This window comes from Monodelphis domestica, chromosome 1 (genome assembly GCF_027887165.1).
Source record: "Monodelphis domestica isolate mMonDom1 chromosome 1, mMonDom1.pri, whole genome shotgun sequence".
Classification (NCBI taxonomy): domain Eukaryota; kingdom Metazoa; phylum Chordata; class Mammalia; order Didelphimorphia; family Didelphidae; genus Monodelphis; species Monodelphis domestica.
Genome location: NC_077227.1, coordinates 14278478 through 14306120, shown reverse-complemented (window position 1 = coordinate 14306120; position 27643 = coordinate 14278478). Strand labels below are relative to the sequence as shown.

At 40.1% G+C, this 27643-nt stretch overlaps 1 long non-coding RNA gene across 1 annotated transcript in view; it reads right to left on the bottom strand.

Moving 5' to 3' along the window:
• The window catches only part of LOC130453885 (uncharacterized), a 35997-nt gene extending 8768 nt beyond the window's left edge, over positions 1 to 27229 (bottom strand). Inside the window, exon 1 of the long non-coding RNA XR_008911530.1 lies at positions 26387 to 27229. This is a non-coding gene — a long non-coding RNA (uncharacterized LOC130453885). The remainder of the gene's footprint in view (positions 1 to 26386) is intronic.
• Positions 27230 to 27643: the final 414 nt, after the last annotated feature.

The window sequence follows — 27643 nt, the reverse complement described above, 5'->3', positions numbered from 1 at the left end:
TCATGTGGAGGAAAACCTCACAGTTTCCTGGGTCCATGAGTTGCTTTTTTTGCCCTTAGGAGATATAACTTCCTTGAGGGCCAGCACTATGACATTCTCTTTGTATATCCCCAGGAGCCACCCAGCATACAAAGCAGGCATGTAGCGCATTTGTTGAACAGAATTCTTGACCTAAACGTACTAGATGGAAGATGCTGGGAGGGAAATATCTTCAGTCTGCTACCATGAGAGGCTTCCTAAGAACCAGCTTGGTCCCAAAGGAGCATGGGCTGTCAGGGGAGGCTGAGGGTCCCCTCTCCCTGGAAGCCTTTGAGGAAATTCTGTAGGAGCACATCATTATGATAAAGAGGGGGGTTTGTCTTTTTTAGCTACAGGTTAGACAAGGCAAACACTGGGATCCCTTCCGATTCAGAGAGGCCATGACACTGAAGCTGCATGGACACAGTATGGAGAAAATGCCTGGACCCTTGAAGCACATAAACTTGGACTAGAGAAAAAGAAAAGCTTTTCTCTATCAGAGGGTAAAATAATGATCTTTGTTGCCCCCCAGTGGTGCTCTAGACTCAAAAATATACATTGGACCCAAATACAGTTAGATAGAAAATGAACTTTGATTTCCAATTTGTGATTTATTAATTTAAGAAATTCCACATGTGAGAATTCCCTCTATCAATACAGGCTGATCATTCATACGTACAGAAAAGTCTGTGGGACACGATGAGATTCAATGGTTTTCCCATGATCTTCTAACCAGTATCTATCAGAAACAGAACTCGATTCCAAGTCTCCCTTCCTTCAAAGTCCTATCCTTTATCCATTATGCCACACTGCCCCTCTAGTTTCTCAATTCCAGCTTTGTAAATGAAAAAGGGAAACCGAGGTGGTTTGAGGCATGCCCATGATTTCACTTCCCAAGATTTATGAAAGGTCAATGTGGCTAGACCTTTTCACACATCACTTTTTACCATATCAGGCACAGAAAGTGGGCAGTAAAGTCCAATATATTTTAATGGAATGAATGAATGAACATCAAGTCAGACGTTATTATGCCTTCATGAAAAAAAATGACACAGAATAATGGATTTAAAAAGAGAAAAGACCTTTGAGAGCATCTAGTCCCACCCTTTCACTTTAGAAATGTGGAAAGTGAATAGAAGGGATCACAGGATTTTAGGTCTAAAGGTGGAAAGGACTTCAGAAGGTTTTTAGTCTAATCTCCCCATTTGGCATATAAGGAAACTGTGGCCAAAGAAAGTTAAGTAATTTGATGACAGTCACACAAGTAATAAATGTCAGAGGCAGGTTTTGAATTTGAATCCAGAGCTAGTATATATTCTGTAGTATGACCCTGCCTTCTTTTTGGATTTGTAATTGTGGGTGAATGTGATCCTCAGGGTGTGTACATTCTATATTTCTCTCTTGTAGTAGAACTGGTAGGAGGAGACCAGGAGGAGAAGAGTTAGCTTTTAGGAAGCCGGCTGGATTGCTGTTCGTGCTATCTGTATTCCAAGTAAATTTGATACTAATTTATCCTAGGGGTCTGTTGCAACTAAAAGTGATCATAACAGAAACCAACATTTAAAACATAGTTTAGAACTTGCTCCTAAAGGAGGAGATATGACAGTAAAGAAAAAAAAAGATGGAAAAAGTCTGATTGGATTGATATATCCGAGCTAATGTTGATACCACTGTGAGGATGGTGACAAGTAGTTAAAGAGGGTGTTTGGAAGAAAAGAAGCCGCCAAAGCCACTGGGGGGAGAGGAGACGGAGGATCTGAGTCTTGGATTCTTTATTGGTACATAAAAAGAACATAAATGGGAGAACAGCAATTAATGCCGAGTTGCATGGCTGTTCTACCATTTGTATGGAATCTTTATGAGAGTCATCTATGTCGAAATTTAGAGAATGTCCAATGATCATAGTAATAAGGAATAAGCATGCCTCTCCTAGCAATATTTAACAATGAGCCATATCTATGCCACTTCATCATTCATTGGAAGATGCACCCAATAGAACATCCATTGTGCTTATTGCCTATTGATTTTGAAAAAGAGCATTTGTTCCAGTAGTATGAGATATTACCCTATAGCTTTCCCTGCAAGAGATAACTCCCACCCATCCATGGAACTCATTTAAGATTCCATGTAAGATGTAGTGACAGAAACTCCTCTGACCAGCAACACAAAAGCTGGGTGATAGTAGACACCCAGTGAGGCACAAAACCACCTGTATTCACCCCTGGAAAGGAGGAGAAGTCCTAAGGATCCCCATGCACTAATCTCGATAATATTGTGCTGATTGCAGCATCCCAGAGCATAGTAGAGCTCCCTAGAAAGGATCAATTCACTGTCCATCTACACAGGAAAGGCCACTTGGATAAAGAATCCTATTGCAAAGATTTTAACACACTGTTGGATAGATATTCTAGAGACCTCATCCATTAGCCTTAATATCAGTAAAGGTAAACAGTAGGTAGGGCCCAAAGTAGAGGAGGATGAGGAGAGTCAGCTGGGGCTCCTTCCATGACCTCAAACTTCCCATGAAGGCAAAGGCACACATTTTAAGATGAATATACTACTGGTGTTGATATATATAAAAAACGAACTACAAGTGAATGAAAGAAAGAGGAAGGAGAGAGAGAGAGAGAGAAGAGAGGGAGAGGGAGAGAAAGAAGAGGAGAGAGGGAGCTCGTGCAATGAGACATCAGAGAGTGGATGAAGTCATATCAACAATAACAAACTCTGGATAAAAACAATGCTAAGTGATATGAGAAAAGACATGAGTGGACAACAACGACAACAATGGACCGGTAGACAAGAAGACCAGGGTTCAAATCATGCCACAGATATTTATTTACTGGCCACCTAATTCTATTCAAAGAACTGAACTCCGAGCCTCAGTTTCCTCTTTTAAAATATCAAGGACAATGCTTTTAATGCTTTTCTCTCAGGAGAACTGCCAGTCAGTGATTAAACATTAACGAGTCCCCTGCTTGGATCCACACACTGGGGATACAGAGAAAGAGGAAGGAAAGCAACTCTGCTTTCAGAGGGATCACATCCCAGTGGGAAGACAACACACAAACAACTCTGTTCAAACAAGATCGAGAGATGGATGCATATCTACATAAACATAAATGTGTGATAAATCAGAGATCATCAACAGAGGGAAGATGCTAGTTCTAAAAGGGGAATGACAAATGGTTGTGAATTGCAATGGAGATAAAGTTTATGCAGAGCCTTTTGTGAGATGATTTGTTAACGTTTTTTCTGTTCTCATCTTTATCACCCACAGCAGCATCGTTATTAGGAAAAGGAGACTGAGAGAAGGCTTAGGGTCACCCAACCACTGTCAGAGCCAGAGTGTGTACACACAACCTCCTGAATCCAAGACCAATGCTCTGTTGCCTTAATGCCATTTCCTTCACCAGTCAGCAGAATGGAGTGAACCCTGCCCTTGGACCCAGATTCAGGTTTGCATACCAACTCTCTCCCAATTTTTATGTCTGTATTCTCTATGAAAGTTCCTTAAAGTCTCTGCGCTTCAGTTAGCAAACAGCAGGGATGAATCTATACCGTAGGGTTGGTGACACCTAGAACTCCTACACTACAGAAAGCTCACGAAGGCTTTTTGAGGCAAAAAATACTCGGGGAATTTTCACCAGCTTCGTCCAGACTGCTTTATGCCTCAAAGCCAGGCCATATCATGGCCCGGGATGCCAAGGTTCACAATAGGTAGGAAAGAGATGAAGAAAGAAGAAGGAATTGGCAAGGCATTGTAGATAGGTTCAGGGCTCAGATTTTGTTCTATTTCCTGCCTATTTGGGATGCAAAGAGGTTACCAAAGAAATGTAGGACTACAGACTAGGCATGTATTTTGTAGTCAGCCCAGGGCTCTCAAGAAGTCAAACAAAATGGGAACAATGAGGCTGCTTTAATGTGATTAAGTTTCCTCGGCTCCTTAAATCCTCTGAGCAGGGCAATTCCCCAACTCCCAACTCGATGTTACATAGACTGAATGTAAAGTTCAGATTTGGAGACCTGGGCTTGCCAGATGACATGATGGTGATGGTGATGAGATACAGGAGGTGCAGAAGAGTGACTGTGATAGGGATAATGGTGATGTTGATAATGATTGCTGGTGGAAATGATGATAATAGCAGTGAGAAGAAGGAGCCGGAGGAATGTGATGGTGGTGAAGATACAAAGGATGACAAAATCATAGAATTTCAGGGGTTGAAAGCAACCCAATGGCCATAAAACCCAATAAAGTTCCAAAGGGGGACCTTAGCTGAAATTCATACAGTCCTCCAGGGTTTGTTAAAGGACCACTGAATGAAATATCTCTTTTGACAGCATTAATGGGTTCCTGAGACCACAAATCATCACCTAATTGTCAATTCAGGGATGAACAAACATATTCAATTAGGTTGATCCATAGATAGCAGACATAGCGTCCATCATTGTGCTCCATTTTTTCAGCCTGGTGTATCCTTCCAAATCTTGGACTCAGTTGGCAAAGCCTTTAAGAATCTTTTCTATTACAATTACACACTGAAAAATAAAAGAAATTAGTGGACAGTATCCATGAATCAACAAGCAGTTATTCAGCACTCACTGTGTACCAGGAATTATACACAGAGAGGAATAAAGACCTCAAAACAAAATCAGTCCTACCCTGAAAGAAATTTCATTCTGATGAATTCAAGCAACCTGAATACATAAAAATTAATGAAAAATATACACAGAGTGTAACTCAGAGGAGTGAAGTGAGCTATGACAGCTGAGGGATAAGCTACGGAAAGCACGGGATTTTTGACCTGACTTTTGAAGGAGACTAAGGATTTCCCGGGCAAAAAATGAACAAGGGGTGTTTTCCAGTCACAAAGGATTGCCTAAAAAGTCCCATAAAATAGTGAAATGGCATTTCAAATAATGAAAAACAGGAAATAGGAACTTATTTCATTCTACTCTTTTCCTAATGATTTCCTTCTGCTGAACCTACCTAAAGTCACTGGGAAAATTTCTCCTGCCTAGTCCCAAGTGTGTCCAGAAGATGTCACCAGAGTCCAGAGGAAGAAGATGTTGGTTGTAAAACCAAGATCACACATTTCATATGGTGAAAAACACTTTGAAATCATTTGGTCAGCAAGTCAGTAAGCATGTATTAAGTGCCTGCTGCATGTCATTTTACATGCATTTTACTCGAGTAAAAAGAAAAAGAAAAGCAATCACTCTTCTCAAGGAACTCACTGTTTAGTGAAGAGAGAAGTGTGTAAATAATTGTGTCAAATAATTATTTAATTATATTATTATATTATAACATATTTATATAATATAATGTAACATAATGTAATATAATGTAACAACATAAAATAATATTATTTTATATAATTACATAAAATATTCATAAAATAACAAGGAAGAAGGCACTCAAACCGAGGAGCCCGGGGAAAGGTCAGGTTTTACCTAGAGAAGGAAGGCTGAGAAGGCAGGAGATGAATATGAGGAGGGACAGAAATTCAGCATGGGACACTCACTTCCTGTGAAAATATGGCCATGCAAAGAGTTGGGAGATAGAGGGTTTGGCGTGAGAAATAGCAAAGAAATTAGTTCCGTTCTATTACAGACTGCCTGAAGTTGGGCAAGGGGTATAGAGATTGGAAAGGTAGGATGGCATCAGGTTATCCAAGGCTTTAAATATCCACGAAGTAATTTTATGCTTGACCCCATAAATATTAAGGAATGGCTGAAGTTTACTAGATTAGCAGGATGACCCAGTTGGACCTGCTCTTTAGGAAGCTCACTTGGATTTCTGAATGGAGGATGGACTAAAGTGGGAAGAAACTTGAGGCAGGGACATTAACCAAAAAGTTATTGCAATAATCCAAGCAGGAGGTGATGAGGATCTCAACTTGGGGAGTGACAGTGTCAAAGGAAAGGGCAGTTATATAAAAGAGGCATCATGAAGGTAGAATTAAGAATTAACTGGGGACAGCTAGGTGGTTCACTGGTTAGAGAACCAGACCTGTATGAGGTGCTGGATTCAAATTTGACCCCTGACCCTGGGCAAGTCACAACTCCAGTTGCCAAGACCTTACCACTTCCCTTCCTTGGAACAGACACTTAGTATTGATTTTAAGAAAAAAGGGAAAAGTATAAAAAAAAAAAGTCAACTGATTGGATAGGAAGCAATAAAGAGTTGAGGATGACATCTAGGTTTTGAATTGGAGGGCTGAGAGTATGATGTTGTCCTCAGTGGTAATGGGAAAGTCAGGAGGAAAAGAAGGACAAGAGAGAAATCCAATTCTCCTACAATCTGACCCTCTAACAGGAACATTTTTTTTTTCAAAGGAGGAAAGAGGGACTTTATCTCCGATACTGAAAAAATATATGTTCAGAACCAAGTTTTGCAGCTAGATGGTGTAGTGGATAGAGTACAGAGTAGAATAGAGCCCAGAATCACAAAGACCTGAATTAAAAACCAGACAAACACTTATTTACTGTGTGACCCTGGGCTAGTTGTTTAATTTTTATTTGCCACAGTTTCCTCATCTGTAACATGAGGATAATAATGGCTCCTACTTCCCAGGGTTGTTGTAAGAATCAAATGAGATAGTCAATTTAAAGCACCCAGCAAGGTGATGGGCACATAGTAAGTGCTATATAAATGTGCCCTTGATATAACTAAGGGAGTTAAGAAGAGGCAAGGACTTGGGGCCAAAATCATGAGTTCAAGTCAGAAGATTCAAGAAAGAAAAAGTAGGTACGACACCTGGAAAACCACAGCAAAATGTAAATGTTGCTTTCATTATTATTTCAAAGGAACATTCATGAAAAGACAGATTAGAAGGGGGTCTCCTTTAATTTTATTTGAGAGATCAGTGGAATAGTTTAGGTAAGCAAAACTTAGTAATAAATGCTCACAATAAACTAGTGTTTGAAAAATCAAAAGATCCAAGCTTTTGAGACAAGACCTCATTGAGAAAATTGGAAAACAGTATGGCAGAAACTGGGACTAGACCAACATTTCATACCACATACCAAGATAAGGTCAACATGTGTAAAGGATCTAAACATGAAAGGTAATACTGTAAGTAAATTAGGGGAACACATAAGAATTTGGGCCCAAACAAGAGAAAGAGAACATTATAAAATGTAGAATGAATCATTTTGGTAATGTAAAATTTTTTAAAGTTTTTATACAAACAAAACAAATGCAACCAAGATGAGAAGGGAAACAGAAAGCTGGGGGGAAATATTGAATACAAGTGTCTCTGATAAAGATCTCATTTCTCACATATATTACTAGTCATATTTGTAAAAATAAGAATCATTCTCCAACTGATAAATGGTCAAAGGATATGAACAGGCCATTTTCAGATGAAGAAATCAAAGTCATCTCTAGTCATATGAAAAATTTCTCTAAATCACTCTTGATTGGAGAAATGCAAACTAAAACAACAGTGATGTACCACCTCACATCTATTAGATTAGCTAATGTAGCAGAAAAGGAAAATTATAAATGTTTGAAATAATGAGAGGAAATTGGCATATAAATACACTATTGGTGGAGTTGCACCCAGATCCAATAATTCCAGAGAACAATTTTGAACTATGCTTAATGGACTCCAAAACTGTACATATTCTTTGATTCATCACTATCCTTATTAGGTCTGTATTCCAAAGAGATAAAAAAAAAGGGAGAATGCCTATTTGTACAAAAATATTTATTGTAGTTTATTTTATGGTGGCAAAGATTGGAAATCAAGATGCTGTGCATTCATTGGGAAATGACTGAAAAAAAGCTGTAGCATAGGATTGTGATGGCATACTAGATGTGATGCTACAAGAGATGTCAATCAGGATGGTTTCAGAAAAATCTATAATGACTTGCATGAACTGCTGCCAAGTGAAGTGAGAAGAACCAGAACATTGTATACAATGATAGCAATTTTTTTGATGAACAACCATGCCTGACTCAGTTATTCTCAACAATACAATGATCCAAGACAATCGTAGAGACTCATGATGGAAAATTTCATCTGTCCCCCAAGAAAGAACATATTATATTTCACTTTCTACTTTTTTTTTTAAATTTGAGATCTCTTCCACAAAATGACTACATGGAAAAATGCTTTACACATAAAATCTTTTTCAGATTGCTTACTGTCTTAGGGAAGAAGGAGGGAGGAGGAGGAAGGAAGAAGATTGGAAAGAAGGGAGAGAATGTGGAACTTAAAAACATTTTTTAAAAACTGAATGCTAAAATGTTTTTATACATAATCAGGGAAAAATAAAATATTTTTAAATTATGTGAGAGGCAGTTAAGGTAAGAGCGGTCAAAACCTATAATTTCATCAGTATGGGCAAATGGAAATGTGAATACTGTCTAAACCAGTGAAAAATTGGAGATGTAAAACTCTCTCTCTGTCTCTCTCTCTCTCTCTCTTAATCTCTCTCTGTCTCTCCATATTTCCCTCCCTCTCTTTCTCTATTTCTCTATTTCTCCCTCTCTCAGTCCCTCTCTCTCTCCATATATTTGTATGTATATATGTGTATGTGTTTGTGTGTGTGTGTGTATGTGTGTATATATATATATGCTAAGGACACCAAGACAAATAAGAAATTCCGCTCTCCCTCCATGGTCTCCGGTTGGTGGTGACCACTTGCAGGCAGGGTCACAGAGATGCCAACCCATGACAAAGACGACGAAGGAGAGAACACCAACAATGAGGGGAGGCGGAGGGAAACCTGGAATTTGATGGACGAGGAGAACCTTCAGAAGAAGAAACTCCTTCTGTCAGTCCTGCTACTCAGTGTCTCACTTCAAGTCCTGACTTGCCCAATATCATGGAACCCCGCCTGGCTCTGAGGCCATTTCTGCATCGACGACATCTTGGCTGCCTCCAAATTAGTGTATGCCCATATGTTCATTTGCATTTAAACCTAGAGACAATCCTACACATGCACATACATATATTTGATAGGTCTAGGTGTGTGTGTGTGTGTGTGCATGTGTGAGTGTGTGTGTATCTTGAGTGTCAGTTTCACACAACAGAAAGAAGTCTAGCTCAGAGTCAAGAAGTCCTGAGTTCAAATCCTGCTTCTGATAGGTATTCTCTGTGTTACCTGGGCCAAGTGACTCAAAGCCTCAGTGCCTCAGGCAACTCCATAAGGCTCTAAACTGCAACAACTGCCCCAAGAAGGAATGACCTCTCTTGGCCATTCCCTCCACTGATGCATCTTCAGGTCTAAGCCATCCCTGTACCTCCATACATACACCCATCCCTGTGTATTTGTCAGAAACATTCTGCTCCTTCTCCTTAAAGGATTTCGCCCATCCAGTATCTTTCCCTTCCTCCAAATGTCGATAAACTACTGGTGACCTTTCATAAAAGGAGCTGAGCAGCGACAAGCCCCAGATGCCAGGCGTGGGAACGTAATTTCTCTCCCAGTGGCCCTGAGTGTTTGGTTCACTTCTGTCTGGCTCCAGGGCCCGATGTTGTGGTTTCTGTGGTTGCTGTTTGTGGGCTGGCCCAGGAAAATGAGCTTATCCCCTCCCTCCTGGGATGCTATGTTAAACTTAGGAAGAGACAAGATTTAACAGGAATTCGGTTATTTTTTGGAAAGGAAAAGGTAAGAATAGGCATCTGGGAGAGCGTCTCTGAGCCTGCTTTTTGTAACTCCCTCTTAGCCAATTAATAGGAAAGCAGCCTCTCTCCCCCATAAGTCAGTATTTTCTTCATATTTCAGGAATCAGGCTCCTCTCTTAATTGTACACCTAATTTCCTTTTACTTGGGAGCAAAGATAGAGGTACCTGGTGGCTATTATTTAACCCTTGAAATCTTCAAAGTATATTTAAGTTGCTGTTGGGTGTTTCCTACTTATACTATTTCTTTTGACCTTGGTAAAATATTTTTTACATATTTTTTATAATACACAAAAAACGATTGTGTATTCATTCACAAGTTAAGAAAACTAGGAAGAGTCCAAGTCATCAAAGAGGTTGTCATTAAGATCATAGGACTGGGGGCAACTAGATGGCTCAGTGGAGAGAGCTAGACCAGGAGACAAGAGGTCTTGGGTTCAAATTTGACCTCAGACGCTTCCTAGTGGTGTGATCCTGGGCAGTCACTTAGCCCCCATTGCCTAGCTCTTACTGCTCTTCTGCTTTGGAACTAATGCGCAGTACTGATTCTAAGATGGAAGGTGAGGGTTCAAAAAAAAAGTAGGGCTGAGATCTCTACTCCCTCCTTATCGGACTGTGTTTGTCTTTTTCCATTCCTTTTGTGATCATTTTTCTCCAGATCAGGTAGCATGTTGAAGTAGGTTGATTTCAGCCTTAGAGATGGGAAGTGCTAGGTTTGAGGGTCACTTCTGATCAGACCTAGGCATAGGAGCCCGAGGAAGTCACTTAACTTCTCAGGACCCTGGCACATTTCAAAGGATGTAAATTTTTAAACAGGTATCAATTAGCATTGACAGACGATATTTCCTAATGAAGACTTATTTGTGCCAATAAAAACTTCAATTCAGCCCCAAATTTATAATTTTAATCTTAAACTCTGATTTACAAGAGAGGAACAGCTTTAAAAATGCTGCTATGAAAAATTAAAAATTATTTTAAAATACTAAATTGGACATGGAGCTCAGGATCAATGAGTATTCAGGTATAGGAGGTTAAAAGTAATATTCCTAGTTTGATGAGGAGAATAGTGGTAGTGGTGGTGGTGGTCAACAGATTTGGGCAAAATGGTGGCCAAAGAAGCCAGCATGATCTCAAGGTGTCTGAAAAAAGACATAGATTACAATCAAAAAGGAGATGAGAATCCCTTTGTATTCTGCCTTGATCAGCCCATATATGGAACTTTGTGTTGACATTAGAGGAAGGATATTGATTTGATGGACTCTGATAAACTTCCAAAAGAGGATGAAAGTGGAATGAGGAAATAATTGAATAAATGCCATACAAAAATCAGTTGGAGGAACCATCTAGATTTAGCTTGACAAAGAAAAGTCTTTGCGATCCTTTGGGGAAGGGGAGAGCACAAGGTCAGCTAAAAGGCTCCTTTAGCTAACTTAAGGAATGACACATAAAAGAGGGATTAGATTTTTTCTGCATGGCCTCAGAGGAATCAAAAACTAGGAGCAATGACTAAATGATGCAAAGAAGAAAACAGGCTTTATAGGAAGTAAAACTCATGATGGTTATAATTACTCAAGAATGGAATTGTCTATATCACTAAGTAGTGAGTTTTCCACACTAGAAGTCTACAAACAGAAGCTACAAGTTGACATGTTGGATGTCTTCTAGAGAGAGTTCTGTTATCCCATCATGGTGAGTCAAAGCAGCCTTTCACGTCCCTTCCAACTCTGAGATCCTTTGACTTAGGAGGATAAAGAAAAACAGGTAGGCAATGGTATTTGAAGGTAGCAGATGGTGTCAGGGGCTTTTCATGAACCTAGAACAATCACTTTGGAGACTATTATATTAGAATATCAAAAACAATTGGGAGGCAGTTTTCATTTTCAAGATGGGATAGATTGAACACTTTGAATTTCCATTAGTGTCCATTGATTCATGCCCACAAGATGTCATGTTTAAAAGAAATCTTCATACATTTTTGTGAGCCAAATAAAAAACTATCCATAGAAGTCTTTCATTGAGGAAATGAATCTGATTGAACAACTCAGCAAGCATCTCTAATATACCTATTGTCTGTAAAGCGTTGTGGTCAAACCAAAAATGGAAGCCAAAAATGGTAGCATCCCCAGCTACAATTTAGTCAAAATGTGGAGGTATGGAATACGGTTCTGCAGAAGAAGAGATCTGGGTCATTAGCTCTATGAAAGACCGTTTCTATAAAGGAATCACTATCAGAAAAGCAGAGGGAGGAAAATCAGAGACCATTTCAAAAAATATCAGAAGCTTTGGAATCATGCATGCCTTCCTCCCTAAGGGTCAAGCAGCAGAGATACCTTAGAGCATTCCCTTCCAATGTGAGACAAAGAAGTAGACTGAATTCTAGTTTTTATCGCCCTACAGATTACCCAGTGCTCTTTTCTCACTTGAAGCATCCCAGCTATCACTTAAACATGAAAGTATTTCTAATTTTAAATTACTTTTTGAGTCTTATTGCCTATGGCTTATTTGCCTTTAAAGTCTGCATAAAAGGCTTGAGGTAGTCTTTGAAGATTTCTAAAAAACTTATCATGTCATCTTCCATTTTCATAACATAAATTTTAATAAAATAAGTCATTGGATACAACTAGATTTCTCATTTCAATCTAATCCAGCCCACGAAAGTTTTACTGAACAACTAAATAGCAATGTACTAGGCTAGAGTTTTGGTAAAGAAAAAGAAATGGACAAAACGAAACGGATATAAGTGGATTTTTTTGTTATCAGTCCAGAGAGTTCCTGTCATGGGGATTATCTTTGCTGCTGCTGACTGATGCCTCACCACTAACTAGGAGACTTAGAGATCAACCTGGGAAAATGGGAAACTTTCCCAACATTATATGGTCAATGTGCAACAGAGACTGGACTTGTGCCTAATTCTTAAATCTGGAGCAGGCTTTCTATTTATTATCTCATGCTGCCTCTCCCATTGGTATGCATTTTTTTAAAACTTTACCTTCTGTCTTATATTCAATACTGTGTATTGGCTCCAAGGCAGAAGAGTGGTAAGGGCTAGGCAATGGGAGTCAAGTGACTTGCCCAGGGTCACACAGCTGGGAAGTGTCTGAGGCCAGATTTGAATTTGGGACCTCCCATCTCTGAGCCTGGCTCTCAATTCACTGAGCCACCCAGTTGCCCTATTGCTGTACATATTAATGATCATTTGATGAGAAAGACAATACCAAGAAGTAGGGGAAATCAGAGAGAAGCTTTCCAAAAGGAAGTGATGAATTAACTGGGCTTTGAAGGAAGCTACTTATTGTAAGAGGTGGAGATGAGGAAGTTGAGCATCTCAGCAGGAAGAATAGATTATGCAATTAAAAGGAATGGAGCAAGGACAAAAGATGAAACAATATGTGTGTTGAATAGCAAGAAGGCAAGTTTGACTCAAACAGCTTACACAAAATTGACACCTGCAATATAGGGCACGAAGAGCTTCAAATATTGGGCCAAAGAGCTTGAAGTTTAGCCTGCAAGTTTGAAATAGTCCCTGGATTTACAGAACTTAGTCCTTTAGAATTCAGTCTGTTTGAGGGGGCAGTTGGGTAGTTCAGTGGATGGAGAGCCAGGCCTAGAGACAGGGGGTTCTATGTTCAAATCTGGTCTCATACACTTCTCAACTGTGTAACCCTGGGTAAGTCACTTGTTCCCATTGCCTAGCCCTGACCACTCTTCTGCCTTGGAGCCAATGCACAGTATTGATCCCAAGATGGGAGGTAAGGGTTTAAAAAAAAAAATCAGTCTGTTTGTTGTATTTAACATAATTCTATTTTGCCAGCATAAATCTTAGAAGAGATGAAGTCTTTCTGATTTACGATTTTGCCTTTAAATTATATTAAGGCACAAATTAATTTACAAATTAATATCCATAGAGGATTCTGGGAAATAGGCAACAGAACTTGGAGAAAGAATCCAATAGTTATATTTGGGAGTTTTCATGAGTCAGAATTTTATATTAGTTCTCCTGCTGGTTCCTTATCTTTGGGAATCTCCTCTGTCTTCTGAAGTGGTGCAAGAGATTCTGGGGTTGCACCCTTCTTCCCTCCAAATGAGTGCTGGGAGGCCATGTAGTCTTCCTTGAGGCATCTCCATGGCATCTGAGCACCAATATTTCCCTCCTTTCTCACTTACACTCTGACAGCCATTTACTTACTTAGATGACTTCTTATCTTCCTCCATAGTATATTTTACTTAAGTTGGAAAGACCGATCCGGAGGCTAAAGAAATCAGCTTGGATTGGTCTTCTTGTTTTCACTGAAAATGCCCTGGCCAGCACAGGCACTCTCATCAGTCACAGAGATGCGCATCTGAGTTGTACAAAGCATCCATTTTGAAGGCTCTGCAATGGGGATGACCAATTCTGACAATAACAATCACTACTGAGCTTCAAAGTTTCCAAAGCTTTTATGAATATTTTCTCATAAAAATCCACTGAGACGGGGCTGTTATCACCACTTTTGTTGCCCAATAAGGGAATTGGAGCTCAAACCTGCTGCAAAGTCCCACAGATAGTAAATGTCAGAAGCAAGCTTCAAACCCAGAAGCCATACTCTGCAGGCAATGGGATCACGTTCACAGACAATCCAGTCATGCACCTGGTCACCTAAACTGCACATCTGCCACTCCTGCCCTGACCCTCTCCCAGCAAAACCACCTCATGTCACACCCCCAGGGAAGTTGGCTTGCTCTGCCTTGGGGTTTTTGAAAGTCTTGTCCCAAGAACCCACCATCTTGTTTGGTGACTGAATGAACACAAAATATCCTATATGGACTCTTCTCTCTAAGTGACCCCAGATCTCAGCCCCTGCTTCACCTTCACAGCCACCCACTCATCTGGTCATGTCTGGCATCCATTCAGTACCCTCCCCTTTCTCCCACTTACTCTGGACAGTCAAGAGCCCTATTGCTTCTGCAAAGGGGATATCCATTGTATTATAGAATAACTCATTCTCCCTCTGTCTCTCAGGAGGAAAATGATCCAAATTCTCTTTATTGGCCACCACTCTCCTCTATGTGCTGTATCCCCTAGACAAATGGACATTTCTCAAGGGAATGGACTATTTTTTTTATTTTGTGTTTACCCCTGAGTTTAGCACAGTATGTGGCACATAGAACTTATCAATGTTCATTCATTCATTCATTCATTCATTCATTCTTCTATACATTCTTCCTCCCATTCAAAACATGCTTAAAGAATTATAAATTCAGAACTGAGAAAGACCCAAGAGGCCACAGAGCTCATTCTTTTCATTTAATTTTTATTTATAAAATTATTTATAAAATAAATTTTATAATATTAATATTATGTATAATATTGACATCTATCATTTATATTATGATTATTTATATATTGTATGTTATATATTCATATTGTATGCTATATATTTATACTACATATTATTTCTTTTTAATATTATTATTATATATAATATTGGTATTAATTATAATTACTCATATATTATTTATATATTGCATGCTATAAATTTATATTATATTATATTTATTTTATAACATTAATATTATATATAATATTGACATTAATTATGTATATTATTATTCATGTTATTTACATATTGTATGTTATATATTCATATATATTATTTATTTTATAATTTATTTTATATTATTTTTATATATTTATAATATATTATATTATGCATATAATACATATCATGATTTATTTTATAATATTAATATTAATTATTTATATTGTATTTATATATTATATGTTATATATTTATATCATATATTATTTATTTTATTATAATAATGTCATATAATATTGCTATCAATTACTTATATTATGATAATTTATATATAATTTATATATTATATGTTACATATTATATCATATATTCTTTATTTTATAATATTAATATCATATAATATTGATATCCATTATTTATAGTATGATTTGTATATTATTTATATATTGTATATTATGTATTTATATTCTATATTATTTATTTTATAGTATTAAAATTATGTAGAATATGGCCATTAATTATTTATGTTATAATTATTTATATTTGTATTTATTGCATGTCATATATTTCTATTATATATTATTTGTTTTATAATATTAATATTATATATAATATTGTCTGTTTATATTATAATAATTTATATATTATTTCTATATTGAATGTTATATATTTATATTATAATAATTTATAATATTAATGTTTAAATGAATCATATTTATTTTAAAACAGAGGAAAGGAAGGGAAAGTGTCAGAAAGCTAAGTGATCTGCCCATAGTCACTCAGGGAATAAAAGGTAGAGTGGAAATTTGAACCCAAGTCTCCTGTTCTTGCTTCAGGACTGCACTGCCTCCTTCATCTGACGCTCCCAGAAGCCCTATGAAGAAGGCAGTATAAATGCTTTTCTACTCACCTTACAGTTGAAAGATAAAGGTAGATTATAGGTCTAGAGACTCCAGAAGCCTTTTCTCCTGTACTAGAGATTTCACTTGTAAAAGGAAACATTGAAGAAAGGGAAGGGAAGGGAAGATCCTTTTTCCTCTATGGTATCTCCTTGGCCACCATTTCAAACCCCGAACAATTTCCCTACTGTGGGCGTTAGGACTGATTATTTGGGAAAGGGTTCAGGCTAACGTGGTAATCAGGCTTTGAGCTTTTTATGAAAATTGTTGGTGCTGTACTCAACATCTGCCAGCAGAGGGAGCCCCGATATTAATCTCTTTAAATCCATTCCCTCTCAGATCCGCTCAAATAGAGGGTTCGTGGTTTATGGAACAGAGAGGGGAGGCTGTGGCACCTTTGAGATAGTCTGGGGTTCATCGAACCTTTAGATTTGTCTATTTTCCTTTTTCTTGATCATTTCCGAACCACAGGGCTTCAGACCGGTCTGTTTGAACCAGCCCTCCCGGAACGATTCCCCAGTCTCCCACTGCAGGTCTGAGCACATCTCCCGTCCTTTTAAAGGAATCAATCTCATAGTGTGGCCTCACAGTTGTCCTCAGGATAAGCTGCGTAATACATCAGGAACAAGGCAGAGCAGAAAGACGCGTTTTGAGCTTGGGTTTGGGGGTCAGCGAGGCTGAATTCAAATCCTGCCTCAGAGATTTAGTGCTGAGTAAACCCTAGAGAAAGCATTTCAGTGCCCCGGGCATCTATGTCTCCAGCTGGAAAAGGGAGGCACTGGGATGGCTAGGAGACCTTGGAGGTCTCTTCCAGTTCTTAATTTATGAAGAACTTGAAGGGTCCAAGTTCTGCCTTTGATACAGCTTATAGGACCCTGGATAAGTCTCCATGCTCCAGGCAGCGGTCTGTGGCTGTAATTGGCAAAATAGGTGTTAAGAAGCTTTGGTGATTGCCAGAGAAGAAACTGATGGCGCCTGAATGTAGATTAAAGCATATCATTTTCACTTTATTTCTTCATGAGATTTTTTTTCCATTTTATAAGCAATTTGTGTCTTCTTTTACAATATGAAGAACATAGAAATATGTACTGTTTGGTGGTACATGTACAAACTATATCATATTAGTTGCTGTCTTGAGGAAGAAGAGAGAGAAAGAACATGGATAGAAAAATGTCAGAAAATGATTGTTTTAAAATTTATCAGCATGTGATCCCTATATATATATATATACACATATATCTGTATTTTTTTCAAAATCATCCAGAGTTTTATGAGCAAAATCCAACCCAAGTAATCCCATTCAATGCAATCTTATTCTCTTTCATCTGCTGTAATCCAGTCCTATGGAATCTAAGCCAATGTAACCTACTATGATCCCAACTAAGCCAACTCCATCTACTTCAGTCTAGACCATTCAATTCCCTTCACATCACTGCCAAGAACATTCATCAGTGCCTGCTATGTTTAAGGAAGGCATTGTGCCTCTGAAGTCAAAGACCTCAGTAAGTAAAAACAAAATAAGGCCTGCCCTCAAGAGCTTGCCTTCTTCTGAAGAAAAAGAACAGGTGGGGATAAAAAAAGTCCATGCAAAGTGCTTTGAAGGGACAAAACATTTACCATTTGGGGTGGGGTGGGGGCCCATAAAAGAAATCTACTCTATATGATGAAAAATAAAGAAAACCCTTGAAAAAGATGCATTGTGAAATGGTATTTTCTCATCAAAACTGAAGCATCCGAGTACTTTGAAGAAGAGAGGGAAGGTAGTTTGTCAGGTAAGTCAAATCCTAGCATCACCTTAATCTTTGTAAGCACATGATGTTTCCCTCATCCCCCTGTTAGTTCTCTCTCTCTCTCTCTCTCTCTCTCTCTCTCTCTCTCTCTCTCTCTCTCTCTCTCTACTTTCCCTCCCTTTCTCTCTTTCTCCCTCCCCCTCCTTCCCTCCCCCCCTTTCTCACTCTGTATCTCTCTCTGTCTCTGACTATCTCTATCTCTATCTCTGTCTCTGTCTCTGTCTCTGTCTCTGGATTATTTTAGACTCGCTTACATGTTTACCTTTTTGTATCATCACAATGGAAAGTAAGTTCTTTGAGGTCAGGGACTGACTTCCCCAATATTGAAGACAACACATTTCTACTGCTTAGAACCCAAAAACTTGTCCAAGGCTTCAAGGACCATCTTTTTCAAGAGTTGAGATGACTTTTGGTGTCTGAGCATCAAAAAGCTCTTTAAGACTTATACATTTCAGACCAGTGTATGATCTGCTTTCCCTGTCTACCCATCCCCACTTCTCCCTTGCTGTCTCCTAGTGTCTTCACTATCCCTATGGTTATCCATGATGCCTCCCTCCACCATTAGGATGAAGCTCTTTGAGGAAAGGAATTGGTGAGCTTCAGTGTATTCCCAAGTGTCTTACACAATGCCTAGCATAAGGGATTAATAAATAAATAAAACACTAATAAACTTGAAGTCCCTGTTCACTGGCCAAGTCTTATTCTGGCCTTTCCTGAGGACCCCCACCCCACCCCAAATGGTAAATGTTTTGTCCCTCTTCAAAGCACTTTGCATGGACTTTTCTTATCCCCACCTGTTCTTTTTCTTCAGAAGGCAAGCTCTTGAGGGCAGGCCTTATTTTGTTTTTGCTTTGATAGTCTTCGACCCCAGAGGCACAATGCCTTCCTTAAACATAGCAGGCACTGATGAATGTTCTTGGCAGTGATGTGAAGGGAATTGAATGGCCTGGACTGAAGTAGATGGAGTTGGCTTAGATGGCATTGTAGCAGGTTACATTGGCTTAGATTCCATAGGATAGGATTACAGTGGACCAAAGGGAGTAAGATTGCTTTGCATGGGATTACTTGGGTTGGATTTTGCTCCAAAAGCCCTGGATGATTTTGAAAACAACTGATACACTCTACCCTCTGCAAACGATGAATGAAGGGTTGACCTGACAATCATCTTGTGTTGGGTCAGTATTAGTCAATGAATAACGAATATGTCCACACCCCCATGCGGGTGCTCTATAGATACTATTATTTCTTTTCTGACTGTGAGCTACAGAATTGATTACTACATATAACCCCTTGCCTGAGCCCACATGCTAGGTTGCTCCATGCCCTAAGCCAGGCCTAAGGTAAATGCCATTCAGGACATCCCTGAATGCTTTGTACCTGGGAAGATGAGCTATATTGTCATCCACTAATGATGTCTGGAATGTTCTCAAATGTGCACAGGTACCTTGTGGGGTTCTACTCCTGTGAACCTGAATATTTCCCTCAACAGGGGACATTTCACTGAAGGGAGTGTGTGAGAATCAGCCCTCATTACACACCTACCTCTCTTACACATGGCACTGAATGGTGAGAAAATTGGCAATTAAGAAGGAAGAGAGGGATGTTGGGTTCCTTGAGAATGATGAAGTTCCTTTCAAGGATGGCTATACGTCCATTTACCTTGCTCTGTATTTGGTCAAAGGTCCTTGTCAATGACAAAAGGGTCAAGACATTAACCTTTGTGAGTTCTGTTTCCCACTGGAAATATTCCCACATTTCTTACCCATGATTTTCTGGGACCCTAAGTACAGAGTTTCTATGTCTTCATTGGATGATTGGCTCTACTGGAGTCAGAAGCTGAGAATTCTCTGCATTTTAGAAGGGAGAACTAGAGAGCCGACTTGTGTTCGCTTCAGAAAATGGTTCTCTACATTTGCCATGAATCAGACCACTGGACATGACCTTTCAGACCAAGCCATTCACTAACATTCCTCTAAACCTTCTTAGAAAAAGTCAGAAAGAGGATAGGATTTGGATAGTGGACAACCATGCGCAAAGAATTCATCCTTGTCCCAGGGGGTTGTAGGAGTGTTGGGAATTCGTGGGGGTCTCACAAAAGAATCAGATGACCAGTGAATTCTTAAGGCCCTTGATTTTTAATGAGGTATATTGGAACTTAAACAAGTAGAGACTTTGTTTAGAGACAAAGGGAGCCCAAACCTCCAAATTGGAGGAAGATGGGGGGCAGAAGCATCAAGAGAAGGATACAATGAGGGCAGGGTCTAGTTATCTCCATCTAGGCTATAGCCAATACTGCCAAACCAGTTGGGCCCTTGGAATACTCCAAGGCAATTCAATCTAGCCATGACCATGACAGATGGAGATTATTCATTTTATTTTATTTTTTTAAGGAATGAATGTGTAGCCTCAAGGGTATCCAACTGGCTCCCCATCTCTGATGTCATACACCATGGCATGGGAGGGAAGATAAGATCCTGACTCAGTTGATAGAGGACTCAGACATATCTAGCTCAAACATTTCTCAATATAGATGGGATGAAAGCGAGAGAGTGTGGAGCAATCAGAAGAGAGCAGGATTTAGAATCCTGGTACCAACCTCCAAATCCAAACTGCACAGGTCAGGCAATCATCCAGCAGGCACAGTGTTAAGCTTTTTTAAAGCAAAGGAAAGCCAAAACCTGCCCTAACCTCAAAGAGCTCACATTTTGATAGGGTGGATAATATGCACATAGATAAGTTTATACACAACATTGACAATAATAGCTCATGTTTATACAGCACTTTAAGGGTTAGAAGGCAAGTCCCTTAATTGATCTGGCCTTGATTCCTCATCCATAAAATGAGGAGTTTATACTATCTAACCTCTGGGGTCTCTTCTAGCTCCACTCCCCATGCTTTGAAGTCTCCAAAGATTATGAGATCGTTATGAGCAAAGAAAGGTCCTGAAGTGACTTCATAGTAGATCTAGGAACTATCTAGCCAGGATCCATGAAGAGGAATCATTTCCTTCTCCCCTTCATTTCCTATCTGTGCTTTCATAAAAAATTATACAGTCTTAGGGCTGGAACGACATAGAGTTCATCCAAAGAGGACTCTTACAATAGCATTATTTGGCAACTTTAGCCTTCCCAACTTGTTATCTGGCCACCACTGGAATAGCACCAATGATGGGGAATTCATTACCCTTTTGTTTGGATTTCTTGGGTATTCTTCAGAAAACTAGTATATGGTGGATAACAGCAACAAAGAGCGTATGAACTAACACTTATATAGTGTTTACTGGGTACCAAGTCCTATGCCAAACACTTTATATTTCTGTAGTGCTTTAAGGTTTCCAGAGCACTTTATAATTATCTCATTCCATCTTTCCAACAACTTCGGAAGGTTGGTGCTATTATTATCCTCAATATATATTTCAAAAATCTGAGGCAAATGGAGGTTAAGTGACTTGCCCAAGGTCACACAGTGAGGTCTGAGGCTGCATTTGAATCTGCATTTTCTCTACTGAGCCAACTGAGCAGAATAAGTCAAGGCAAAAAATATTTATGTCCCTCTTATTATGTTCCAGGCTCTGGGCTACAATGCCCAGCCCAGCCCAGGTAAAACAAAAGGCCAGGAGCTCACAATCTAACTGGGGGGACAACATGTGAATGGCTACATCCGAAGGAGACAGCACTTAATTCGGAGGTAAGCTCAGGGGGAAGGCGCTCCTTCATTCCAAGGTGGCCAAAAGCCCTGGACCCCAAAACCTTCCAGGAGGCCTGAAGGAATGGCAGGAGAAGGAGATTCCTGAGAGTGGAAAGTAGAGGGAAGAATCCCAGGACTGGACTTCCTGCCTTTGCTTCCCTCAAAAGCACAAATGCCTTCTGGAAGCTCGTTATCATAGATCCCATCTCTCTTTATGGAGGCTTTCCATATTTTCTGCTCCTAATCAGGCCTCATTATCCCATCCTCCATGGCTAGAGAAGGAAAGCTCTGCCGCAGACCTGGGAGACGGGGTCTCCTGGGTTAGTCTAAGATGGCAGTGTTCTGATGTACAGTTTAAAGTAATGAAGGTGGGCTCTTAGTCAGGAAGCGGAGTCGCCCCCTGCCGTGAGCCCATTAACTGGCCCAGAAAGAAACATGGCTATAATTAGAGGAACATCAGCCATTAGTGACCCCCAGGGGCCAGGCGGGCCAGGCCCAGTGGACCAGGCAGACAGGCTGGCGAGGCCCCGGATGCTTCCTCCTTGATCATTCAGCTTCGAAGCAACATAATGAGGGATCGGCTCAGAATGGCCGTGGCACCAGATCGACCAATCAAAGAAAACAAAATGTTAAGGAGTTTGGGAATGGAGGACATGGGAAAAGGAAAAGGTATGGAAAAGGGCTTTGTTATACTAATAAAGCAGAGATCAGAGAGGGTGAGGGAAGAGAATCCAGGACACTGACCAGCAAGGCACAAGGAGCTCCTCCTCGATATTCGGTTATAATGATGTCCTCTTAGTGCATTTTTTGAATGCACACAAAAGAAGCCAGAGGACCACCCGACAAGCTTGTGTAACTCATGTTAAGAAGACGTAAGACAAGAGCACGCATTGGACCCAATCAAACCAGTTGAACCCAATCTAGCCATCAACAGACATTCTTTAAGAAGCTACTAGGGAGTAAGTGACAGAGACACAAAGAAAGAAAGAAGTCTTTATGTCCCTCTTCCTTGTGCCAAGCACTGAGCTACAAGTCCCCGACCCCCCTCCCAACCCCCCCTGGGTACAAAGGAAGACCAGCACAGTCTCAACTTTCCAGGGAATCACAATATAATGGGTGAGACACCAGACAATCCATTGCCTCTGAGGAGCTTATAATCTACTGGGGAAAACAAGTAGAAGTATACACATAGAGATATGAGAGAGAGAGAGAGACAGAGAGAGACAGAGACAGAGAGACAGAGACAGAGACAGAGACACAGAGACACAGAGACACAGAGAGAGACAGAGAGAGACAGAGAGAGATAGAGAGAGACACAGAGAGAGACAGAGAGAAACAGAGAGACAGAGGGGGGAGGGAGAGAGACAGAGCAATGGAGAGAGACAGAGACAGAAAAATGGAGAGAGAGAGACAGAGACAGAGAGAGAATGGTGAGAGAGACAGAGAGATAGGGAGAGAGACACAGAGACAAAGAGAAATGGAGAGAGATTGCATAGATTAGATACGTCATGTTCACACAGGGTGTATGTGTACCCATGTACAAAATAAATAGAAAGGAATCTAATGAGGAAAAGGGGAATGTTAGCTCTCTTGCTGACCATGCCTATATTTATATCTATTTCTATCAATGACTCTATAGATATACTGTCCATACCCATGTCTATGTATTCCCAGCATTTAGCACACTTCCACAATACCAAAAGGAAAACAAAATAAATGCTCACTAATCTTGTTATCTATTATCCATCCATCCATCCATCCATCCATCCATCCATATCGCTAGCTAGCCAGCTAATTTATTTCATCGAAAAGCATTTGTTAAATGTCTACAATGCGCTAGATAATATGCTCTGCAATGAGGTGGTGGAAATAAAAGTGCCTTTAAAGAAGGATCACCCCGTCCTATCAGAGGCACATAGAGAGGATTTCCTCAGATTAGGGGATCCCGGAGTAACATAGAAAGCTTGTAGATCTGGTCATTCCTCCTCTCCGAGTCCCCCTTTTATAACATCCTATAGCCAGAAGAATGGGGAGGAAGGAAGTGATTCAAAGCCTGGTCTTCCTAACTCCTAGTCTTCCCCTCATCCTATCATCTCCTTTCTTCCTTGCCCATAGTAGACAATCAAAGAAGGTTGAATGGAAAGGAGCAGAATCCAGAGTCCCAGATCCATGGAATCATCTTCTTAAGGTTCTGGTCTTGCCTGTTCACACAAGTGATTTGCACCTAGGAGCCTCCTGGCGATCCCTCCTACCTTCTGAGCCTCTTTCCCACCAGGGCTGCAGATCTGTTGGTATCTAAATCTAGGATGGAGTCCAGACTTCCAGAATCCGTCTACCTGCACCTTTATGGTGAGCCATGAGCCAAATGGCGTCTGGGTCTGTCTGCGTATGCAAAGTAGATGACAGAACTGGTCAACCGTGCAATAGCTGGGAGATATGCAGCCACACAAACTGGGTGATCCAGGTCAAGTGAACCACCATTTCCTCAACCATGAAGATTTGTTTTCTTTTATGTAAAAAAATAACCCAGACACTCACATTAACCTCCTGCTTGACACTGTCCTTAAAAACAGCCCCACCCCCCTTGCCTTTACTTTTGTGCATTGGAGCTGTTTGCCTTTAACTACAATCTCATGTTTCTGTTGATTCAATTAAGGCTTTCTATTTTCCCCCAACAAGCACCTTAAGTTATTTAGACTAAAGCATCCTGTATATCACCAGTCTGATTGTCAATTATAGTAAATTCTTACATCAGGAAACAGATCAACAGCAAACCCACAAAAAAAAAAATGCAGCCCCCTCAGCTCCTCCTCGGATGGGTGTGGTTTCTTTTGGGGCAAAGCTGGGATAGACTCCTCAAGCAAAGACATAAAGTCTCCTAATCACCAAAGCTTGCTAATACAGTCCTTCCATCAACAGGGATTTCCAGGGTCCTCCCCACCACACCTGGAGCCACAAAGTGGACTGACTAGCAATAGGAGGGGCCATATTCCCCCAGGAATATGGTGGACAAGCAAAATTTCGAGAGCTGGCGAAATGGTCAAAATGATTTAGAAACTTCTAGAAATGATAAAAATGGGCAAGGATGAACGAATACACACACGTGCTCACAGAGAATAGTAAAAATGTATTGGGTGTGTACTATAGCGAGTCAGCTTTGCATTAGGAATCCTGCAAAGGTAGAAGATCCTTTCTCCAATGTATTCAGACCTGGAGTCTGATATATTTTGAGAGGACTCTATGGAAATCTGACATCGAGGATTTGTTCCAGATTGTCAAGTCAATCTGAGAAGATTTATTTTTTAACAAGACCCCAAAGACAGGTGAGATGTTTCTAGACAAACTATAGACAGCTATAGAGTTACTTATTAGGAACGACGGTGAACAGTGCAAGCTGGCTCAGGCACACAAAAATACACTCAAATGCTCATTTGTGAATGCACAGTGTTAGCAAGGTTAGCGATTCTTTGGGGGGAAAATAAAAGAAATCTTTAGGTTGCATCATAAAGGCAAGGGTTTTAATACAGATTACAGCAACTGAAGGAACTGTGACTCCACACCCCTGCTAGTGTCTACGTCTACCTAAGAATAAAGGCTGAAATGTTGTGGCTAAATGCTCCTGGCCATTGTATTTATATCAGGCCCCAAAATGTCCCAGGTTACACATGTCTGTTTTTAGATATCCTCAATTGTAGTGCTGGAAATTGGAATCAATGGCTCCAGCTGAGGTTCAGTTGGGGGAGGGAACAATCTTCATGGTTGGCTTGAATTGGGGCAGTGAAAGGGCAAAGACATGTACCCAAAGAGCAGCCACCCACATGAAGGCCTACAGGACAGAATCACAAAACTGGAGAATCTCAAGATCTCAGAACTGGAAAGAAACTCCTCAATGGTCATTTTCCTGGAGGAAAAGCCCCCTCTAAAATGGTCTGTGTTTGTAATCAAGTCTGTTTGGAGAACTGGAGAGAGAGAGAGAAAAAGAGACAGAGACAGAGACAGAGACTGAGACAGAGACAGAGAAAGGGAGAGAGAGACACAGAGAGAGAGAGGAGAGAGAGAGAGAGAGAGAGAGAGAGAGAGAGAGAGAGAGAGAGAGAGAGAGAGAGAGAGAGAGAGAGAGAGAGAGAGAGAGAGAGAGAGAGAGAGAGAGAGAGAGAGAGAAATGGTGCAGTGGATCAAGTGCCTGGCCCAGAGTCAGAAAGTTTGGGGTTCAAATCCAGCTTCTGATACTTACTTGATGTGAGACCTGGGAAAGTCACTTAGTCTATTTGCCTCAGTTTCTTCCATTGCAAAATGAGGATAATAATGGCACTTGCCCCTTGGGCTTATTATGAGGATTAAATGAGCTAATACTTATAAAGTTCTTAGCATGTGCTCAGTGCTTAGCCTGTGCTATAAAATGTTAGTTATGGTTATTATTATTATAGGGAAGTAGACAGATGGACAGACTGTCGGAGATGCAGAGACAGAGAGGGACAGACAGAATGAAAGATAGACTCGTCTATAAACGTATGCAATTTGCAATGGCTAAAGATGAAACTTGAATCCAGATCCTTATGAAGAGATGAGAGTTTTGCCAAGCCATCCAGTGACCGACCGTCTCCATGACGCCTCATGGCAGGTACCCTTTTCTAAGGATTATTAATAGATCAGTAAACTTGAGAGCATCTCTGCTAGTTCATCAACAGCTTGGTGGCAAGCAGCTTCAAATGGGATCTTCACATTCCCATTGAATGTGACCCCGGTGGGGTGAAAACATTTCAAATGTTCCTGACTAGCTCACCAATAGAACCATTTCAGCACTGAGAAAATCTTAGTATTTCATCCCCAGGACCCACCATACAAAATCTCCAGGCTGTTTCCTTCAAGGGAACATAGTCCGTGAAGAACGTCTGTCGACTTGCAGAGTGTTTTCTTGGCCTGAAAAATAAAGGATATGGTTTCATTTAGGGAAGTCAATAACAAATTAGAAACTCAAGGCCTTCAAGTTAAACAACCTCATGTTTATTACATTACTTTGACAATTTGCTCGGGCCCCAGGCATGACTATCTACATGAACCGGCTGTACTACATGTGACAAGGCCAATTGGTTTGTTTCGGTCATTTTTGTTATCGTTGTCAATTACCACACGATGAATTTGACTATGGAAATGAGGATGGATCCTAGAGAAAACGCCAAGTAGGTCTGCTAGATGATGGGAGGAATATAAATTGCAATGGGCCTGAATCAACAGAGCTGAATTTCAGGATCATTTCAGTCCCCAACAAGCCTTGTAAGTTTGTGGAACTTATTTACATCTCTGAGCCTCACTTTCCTCTTCTGTAAAATGGGAGTGGCCAATACCTACTCTATCTACCTAATAGAATATTAGGAAGCTCAGTTCTGCCCAGATTCTCAAACTTTTCCTAACTTTACCTATGTGCAAGGTAGCATAAGAGGTGCTATAGAAATAAATATAAGAAGAAATAAACCTAAAATGATATAAATATATATGTGTATACATACAGTGTTCATATGCATAAATAACTATGATACAGAGCAGAATGTGGTAAGTACAAAGGAGAGTTTCCGAAAAAAAGGAGAGAAAGATAATCAGATTACTGGAGGACCCAAGATTTAAAGCCAAGTGAACATTTAATCTAACCTTCTCATCATACTGAGGAGGAAGTTAGGTCCTAGGATGAAGCAAATGATTTTTTTCCAGTTAATTTGGAGTTTATTTTTTTTCTTTAAAAAAAAAACAAGAGAATTATTTTCATGCAACAGACATTAATTTTTAAATAATTATGGCAAAAAAAGAGGCACGGAGGAGCAGTGCTGGAATTTAACCATCAAAAGACTGCTTCGGCTGAACAGACAGAAGAAACCAATAAGAAGGTTCAACGGCTGAGATGGCGACGCAGCAAAGCACTGTGGAGTGCTTAGAGCATGTTGGAGCACAAAGGACAACACGGCCATCCAATCCAGCTGAGAAAGTCTCCAGGTGTAACAACTTTTCGTGCCACTGGACCCAGGCTTCCAACGCTGAGAGAGTGGGACTGTCTCTGTGCATTGACTTTTCCACTGAAATCTCCTTCATGCACAAATATCTTT